Here is an 8,049-nt window from a genome sequence, read left to right as displayed (position 1 = left end):
GTTGTTGCTGCTGCTGCTGCTATTACAGCATTCATATGCTACATATTCATAAGCCAGACAATAACAATAATAAGCTCTGGTAGAAAGGATAACAATGCTTCCAGCTATTGCTGCGATGATTGGGGGTGTACTGCAGAGGACCTCTTTACCAGGGATGGGAAGTGCAGAGGGGGGACGCAACAGCAAGCAAAACATTTTGATTTCATATTTGCTCTGATTTATTTGGCGTCAATTGTTCCAGCATTACATTTTAGCTACGACGACTGACTGTTTCGCTTTGTCATCTTTCCATTGTTCCAAGCTGTGGCTGCATCCGAACTTGTATTGAATCTCAAAACAGAGATTATAAGCACAGGGAAATGTTTCGTTGTTGTTGTTGTTGTTGTCGTTCGGTTACAACAATTCCTGGCCTCCAATAGGCCGAACAACAGCAGACATTCGAATTTCTAGACAATAATGCTTGTCGCAAAATGGAAGTAAACCAAAGAACAACAACAACAAATCAGCTCACTGAAATGTGAGGTTGCCTGGATTCCGAATCCAACAGCCAGCCAGCTAAGCCAGATCAGGCCAATGAGTGCATTAATAGGCATCATTATTATTTTCATTGCACAAATCGTGCACAGAATTCCCACGGACTGTAGACACACAAAAAGAGAGAATCCCTTAACCAAATGCTGGGGCACCCCCTTTCTTCTTCTTAGCTTTTTCGCTTACCACCGCATCAAATCTTGAAAGATTCATTGTTACATTTATAGACGAAATGAAGAAGTCTGTCTGGTCGGGATTTGTAATGGTTTGTATTGTGGAGGAAAGAGGGCATACTTTGTTTGGGGCCCTCTAAAAAGACTTCTAGGTCTTCGAAGAATAAAAGAGCTGTATCGACTACAGACTGTGGGTTTTCCATGGGCTATTAAAATCCATTGGTGTTCTGTTAAAAAATCCACGTTTATAGACCCATATCTTGCATTTAAAATATTCCTAAAGATCCAAGTTTATATAGCTCCACCCAGGCTTAAAATATGTTTAAGAAATCCAAGTTTTTTTAGAAAATATCCAAAGAAATACATGTTTACAGAGCTCCATCTAGGTTTGAAAATATGTTTGAGAAATTCACGTTTGTAGGGCTCCATCTAGGTTTGCAAATTTGTTAAAAAACCCACGTTAATAAACCGCCATCTAGACTTGAAGATATGTTTAGGAACTCCACGTTTATAGAGCTCCATCTAGGCTTGAAAATATGTTTAAAAAATCCACGTTTATAGAGCTCCATCTAGGCTTGAATATATGTTAAAAAATCCATTTTGCTAAACATATATTCAACCTTAGATGGAGCTCTACAAACGTGGATTTTTCAACATATATTGAGGCATAGATGGAGCTCTACAAACGAAAATTTTTTAACGTGTTTTCATGACTAGATGGAGCTCTATAAACGTGGATTTCCTTAAGCATATTTTTCAATCTAGATGGAGCTCTACAAACATAGATTTTTAAACATATTTTCAAGCCCAGATGGAGCTATTGAAATGTGGATTTTTTAAACATATTTTCAAACCTAGATGGAGCTTTTGAAGCGTGGATTTTTTAACATATATTCAAGCCTAGATGGAGCTCTATAAACGTGGATTTTTTAAACATATTTTCAAGTCTAGATGGAGCTCTATAAACGTGGATTTTTTAAACATATTTTCATGTCAAGATGGATTCCGATAAAGGTGGATTTTTTGAACATATTTTCAAGCCTAGATGGAGCTCTACAAACGTGGATTTCTTTAAACATATTTTCTAGCTTAGATGGAGCTCTACAAACGTGGATTTTTCAAACATATTTTCAAGCCTAGATGGAGCTATTGAAACATAGATTTTTTAAACATATGTTCAAGCCTAGATGAAGCTATTGAAACGTGGATTTTAAAACAGATGTTCAAGCCTAGATGGAGCTCTATAAACGTGGATTTTTTAAACATATTTTCAAGCCTAGATGGAGCTCTATAAACGTGGATTTTTTAAACATATTTTCAAGCCTAGATGGAGCTCTATAAACGTGGATTTTTTAAACATATTTTAAAGCCTAGATGGAGCTCTATAAACGTGGATTTTTTAAACATATTTTCAAACCTAGATGGAGCTCTATAAACGTGGATTTTTTAAACATATTTTCAAGCCTAGATGGAGTTCTATAAACGTGGATTTTTTAAACATATTTTAAAGCCTAGATGGAGCTCTATAAACGTGGATTTTTTAAACATATTTTCAAGCCTAGATGGAGCTCTATAAACGTGGATTTTTTAAACATATTTTCAAGCCTAGATGGAGCTCTATAAACGTGGATTTTTAAACATATTTTAAAGCCTAGATGGAGCTCTATAAACGTGGATTTTTTAAACATATTTTCAAGCCTAGATGGAGCTCTATAAACGTGGATTTTTAAAACATATTTTCAAGCCTAGATGGAGCTCTATAAACGTGGATTTTTTAAACATATTTTAAAGCCTAGATGGAGCTCTATAAACGTGGATTTTTTAAACATATTTTAAAGCCTAGATGGAGCTCTATAAACGTGGATTTTTTAAACATATTTTCAAGCCTAGATGGAGCTCTATAAACGTGGATTTTTTAAACATATTTTCAAGCCTAGATGGAGCTCTATAAACGTGGATTTTTTAAACATATTTTCAAACCTATTGAAACGTTGATTTTTTAAACATATTTTCAAGCCTAGATGGAGCTTTTGAAGCGTGGATTTTTTAACATATTTTCAAGCCTAGATGGAGCTTTACTAATGTATAATTTTAAACATATTTTCAAGACTAGATGGAGCCCTGTAAACGCTGATTTTTTAGCTTATTTTCAAGGCTTTACGAACTTATCTTCCAAAGGACATTTCTTGTCTTCTAAAGGCCCTTTTCTTGTTCAGCCTTCCTTTTTCCCCTACCCTGGTAAATATTTTAAATACAAAACCGTTTTTTTTTTGGAAAGCCTTGCTAATACTCCTTTTTGGTTGTGGTGCCAGCAAGAATCCAATGAAAATATTTCGAGGACAATTCCAAAATTGTTTATGGCATTTTATGAGAATTTCTGTTCTGCCTCGTTTCATTGTGGCGGGGGTTGTGTTTGGCATATTTGACTGCCTTTTGGGTTGACCAATTGTAATTAATTGCCCGGTACGGGAATCTAGAACAAATGTAGCACACAATAACATCTTTAAAGTTGGATGCCAGCTCCTCCTCACCCTCTCTCTCTCTCGTCCCCTCCCACATCCAGACCATTGTCTGCAATTCGGACAATGGCATTAAATCATTTCACGGCCGAATGCATGGCTGGATGCAATGGCAAGTATGGAAACCACCTTTTGGAATACGAAAGAAAAAAGTGCATTCTTTTGGGGAAGGGGGCGTTACCGCCCCTCTTTAGAATAAAATAACAACGCCTACAAACCATAAATTGAACTGTTAATCAGCTTAAATATAATTTACAGTGTTATTCGTCCGATTTGTGTTTTTTCTTTTTGTTTTTGTTTTCGCACCAATCCTCCTTAAGATCAATAATAATAAGAACAACAACAAAAAATTTAGAAGAATTATTATTGTTGTTGCCAATAGGTGTGGGAGAAGGTGTTTTGCAATCCTTTTGGCAGTTTCAGTTTGGCCAAAAGGTAAAAGTGTTAAAGGAAAGAAAGAAAAATTCCCTGCTTATGACCAATGATGATGAGGATGCCGATGCCGATGATGGCAATTGTTTGGCAACAACCTCAAGGGACCCCCGACCATTCGAGCGGCACGGGAATATCGATACAATTGTTGATAATAACCCTGGACAACGCGACTGACTGGCTGGCTGACTGTTGGATTCGGCATTTCCAACCAGCCAACAAGTGGCGTGTTAATCACTTCACGCAACACCAACAACGACAGCAAAGCCGTGGAATCAATGCTCCTGCTGTTGTGTTAATGATATTTTTGCCAGCATTGCACCGGCGAGTCGAAGGTGGTTCAATTCAAGTCTGGAGACTTAACAAATTTGCTACAAATCATTGATGATTTGTCTATGATAATTTACCAATAAATTCTCATTTAAATCATAACAACAACGACAACAACAACACAACAAACTGAAATGCAACATCTGGCAGAAACGATTTTTGGCGAGGAGATTTTTGGAGGGATTCTTAAAGGATAATTTAAAGGCTTTAAAGGATATTTGGAAAGCTTTCAAAGTGTATTCTTTAAAGGATATTTTGAAGCTTTTAAATGTGGATTTTTAAAGGATATTTTCAAGGCTATAAGCGTGGATTTTTTGAAGGATATTTTCAAGGCTATAAACTTGGATTTTTAAAGGATATTTTCAAGGCTATAAGCTTGGATTTTTAAAGGATATTTTCAAGGCTATAAGCGTGGATTTTTAAAGGATATTTTCAAGGCTATAAACTTGGATTTTTAAAGGATATTTTCAAGGCTATAAGCTTGGATTTTTAAAGGATATTTTCAAGGCTTCAAATACGGATTTTAAAGGATATTTTCAAGGCTTCAAATACGGATTTTAAAGGATATTTTCAAGGCTTCAAATGTGGATTTTAAAGGATATTTTCAAGGCTTCAAATATGGATTTTAAAGGATATTTTCAAGGCTTCAAATATGGATTTTGAAGGATATTTTCAACTCTTCAAATATGGATTTTTAAAGGATATTTTGAAGGTCGTAAACGTGGGTTTATGAAGGATATTTTGAAGGTTTCAACAGTGGATTTTTAAAGGATATTTTGAAGGCTTCAACAGTGGATTTTTAAAGGATATTTTGAGGGCTTCGACAGTGGATTTTTCAAGGGTATTTAGGAGTATATTCCTTGGCCTTTAAAAGTGGATTTCTAAGGAGATTTTCAAGGCTAAGCCCAGCTAAATAAGTATGGATTTTTGAAGGATATCTTCCAAGGCTAAGCCCAGCTCAATAAGAATGATTACTCTAAAGCTATTTTCAAGGACATATCCAGGATATATTCAAGGCTATGTGCAGCTACGAAAACGTGGATTTTTAAGGATATTTTGAGGCTATGTCCAGCTACGAAAACGTAGATTTTTAAGGCTATGTGCAGCCACGAAATTGTGGATTTTTAAGGATATTTTGAAGCTATGACCAGCTACGAAAACGTGGATTTCTTAAAGATATTTTGAGGCTACTTCTGCTACCAAAACGTGGATTTTTGTCAGGATATTTTGAGGATATGTCCAGCTACGAAAATGTGGATTTTTAAGGATATTTTGAGGTTATGTCCAGCTACGAAAACGTGGATTTCTTTAGGATATTTTGAGGCTTTTTCTGCTACCAAAACGTGGATTTTTGTCAGGATATTTTGAGGCTATGTCCAGCTACGAAAATGTATATTTTTTAAGGCTATGTCCTGCCACGAAAAAGTGAATTTTTAAAGATATTTTGAGGCTATGTCCAGCTACGAAAACGTAGATTTTTTAAGGCTATGTGCAGCCACGAAAATGTGGGTTTTTAAGGATATTTTCAAGAGCATATCCAGCTCTATAAACGTGGATTTTTGTCAGGATATTTTGAGGCTAGGCCCAGCTACAAAAACGTGATTTTTTAAGGATATTTTGGGGCTATGTCCAGCCACAAAAACGTGGATTTTTAAAGCATAATTTCAATAAGCGCGTGTTCTTAGAGGATATTTTCAAGGCTATATCCAGCTGAAGAAGCGTAATTTTTTTAAGGATTTTAGGGCTATATCCAGCTAAGTAAACGATGAGTTTTAAAGGATACTTTCATGGCTAAGTTAATCTACGAAAACGTAGATTTTTATGGATATGTCCAGCTACGAAAACGTAATTTTTTAAGGATATTTTAAGGATTGTCCAGGTAAGTAAACGTGGATTTTTAAGGAGTTTTTAAAGGATATTTTCAAGGCTATTTTCAAGGCTATTTCTAGCTCAATAAACTCAATAAATTCTTTGGTCCACAAAAGAACTGCAGGGTTTTTTTTGGCCCATAGAAGACCTGCTGGGCTTCTTTGGTCCATAGAAGAACTGCAGGGCTTCTTTGTTCCATAGAAGAGCTGCCGGTCTTCTTTGGTCCATAAAGAACTGCTGGTTTTCTTTGGCCCATAGAAAAGCTGTTGATTCTCCTTGGTCCATCGGAGAGCTGCTGACCTTCTTTGGTCCATAGAAGAGCTGCAGAAAACTTTGATTTTTTAAGGAGGGGTTTTTATTGTCACCTTTGACCGTAATTTTTAAAGTATAATTTTCGGACTATTTGCAGCTGAACAAATGTGGATTTTTAAGGATATGTTGGGGGATTTTTAAATGAAACTTTCAAGGCTATTTCCTGGTCAAAAATCGTGGATTTTAGGGCAATTTTTGGTTCATAGAAGAGCTGCATGGCTTCTCTGATCCACAGAAGAGCTGATGGGCTTCTTTAGTCCATATAAGAGCTGCCGGCCTTCTTTGGTCCATAAAGATCTGCAGGTCTTATTTGGTCCACAGAAGAGTTGCAGAAAACTTTGGGTTTTTTAAGGATATTTTGAGGGGTTTTTAAAGGATGTTTTCAAGGTCATTTCCAGCTCAATAAAAATGGATTTCTTAAGGATATTTTGTGGGATTTTCGAAGGATATTTTCAAGGACATGTCCAGCTCAAAAAGCGTAGATTTTTCAGGTTTGTTTTGAGGGGTTTTTAAAGGATATTTTCATGGTTATGTTTTAACCTTTGAACTTAATTCTTTAAAAGAATATTTTCAAGGCTATGTCTATCCGAGTAAACGTGGATATCTAAGGATATGATGAGAGATTTTTAAATTAAATTTTCAAGGCTATGTCCTGGTCAATAAGAGTAGATTTTTAGGACATTTTCAAGCCTATATCTTGAGTTTCAAAATTGAATTTTTAAAGGATATATCTTGGCCCGTAAAAAGGGTTTTTATTAGGATATTTTGAAGCTCATCGAATACAGAGTTTTTAAGGATATTTTAAAAATAAGGTCCTATATTTTAAACGTGGATTTCGAAGATTATTTTTAAGGCTTTCCCCTGGACTCGAAGGTGAATTTTATCCCCCCTTACCATTCCCAACATTTCCAAGCCCCCTTTGGACATTTCAATACTATCGCAAACCCCACAACCCCCTCCCCCATTGTTGCAGAGTCTACAACATTACATTTCATGGACAACATTATGTTAATGTAAAACACTCTCTCCCGCTAATAGACCATGTTATATTTCTAAGAATAATGTTGGCTGCCTGGCTGGCCCACAAACAACAATAACAAGAACGAAAAAACCACGAACAACAAAATCCAGAACAAAAAACATACAAAAACAGAATAACAACTGCAGGAACCCACAGAAAAAAAACTTCGGAAAAAAGTCATTCTTCTTTTGTTTCTAGGAATTGTCTTTATCACGTCTCTAAAGTGCTGTGAATATTTGTATATCCTGAGAACAAAAAAAGGGAGAGCTAGCGAGGAAAAAAAATAGAAAATGTTGGTGAATAACAAAAAAGGGGGACGGGTTACAATTTCTGGGAAGCTTGGAACAGCTAGAGACCTTGGTAGAGAAATCCAAAAAGGGTTTGTTCAGTAAGAAAATTGTATCTCTTTGAAGTTTTACATATACCCTTGTAGGAAGGATTCGTGGTCTAACTTTTCTTCTTCTGAAGTAATTCCCACATTTTTTCCTTAAATTTCCATACCTCTCCCATTGATAAAATTCTAAAACAAATGCTACTACATTTGTTTGTGAAAAAAACGTTTTTTTTTTTTTTTTTTTTTTTTTTTTTTGAGAGGGCTTCTGAAAAGGGCACAATAGGCGATGATGATCCTGGATTGATACCAGAATTCAAGTTGCCAAAAATACGGCATTACCAAATCCCTGCACAGCAATTGTACAACTTTGTCACATGTTTCCATTGTAATAATGTCCACATACATACATCTGGATTCCAAAAGGTGTTTTTTTTTGTATATTTTAAACTTGGAATACTTACAGCATGCCAGGGGAGGAACATAACCACAGCGATCGACATAATGCATTGCGGTGAGTAAATATAATTT

This window comes from Musca domestica, unplaced genomic scaffold (genome assembly GCF_030504385.1).
Source record: "Musca domestica strain aabys unplaced genomic scaffold, Musca_domestica.polishedcontigs.V.1.1 12, whole genome shotgun sequence".
In the NCBI taxonomy this organism is placed as follows: domain Eukaryota; kingdom Metazoa; phylum Arthropoda; class Insecta; order Diptera; family Muscidae; genus Musca; species Musca domestica.
The sequence above is the reverse complement of the archived record's forward strand: the minus strand, read 5'-3'. Positions refer to the sequence as shown.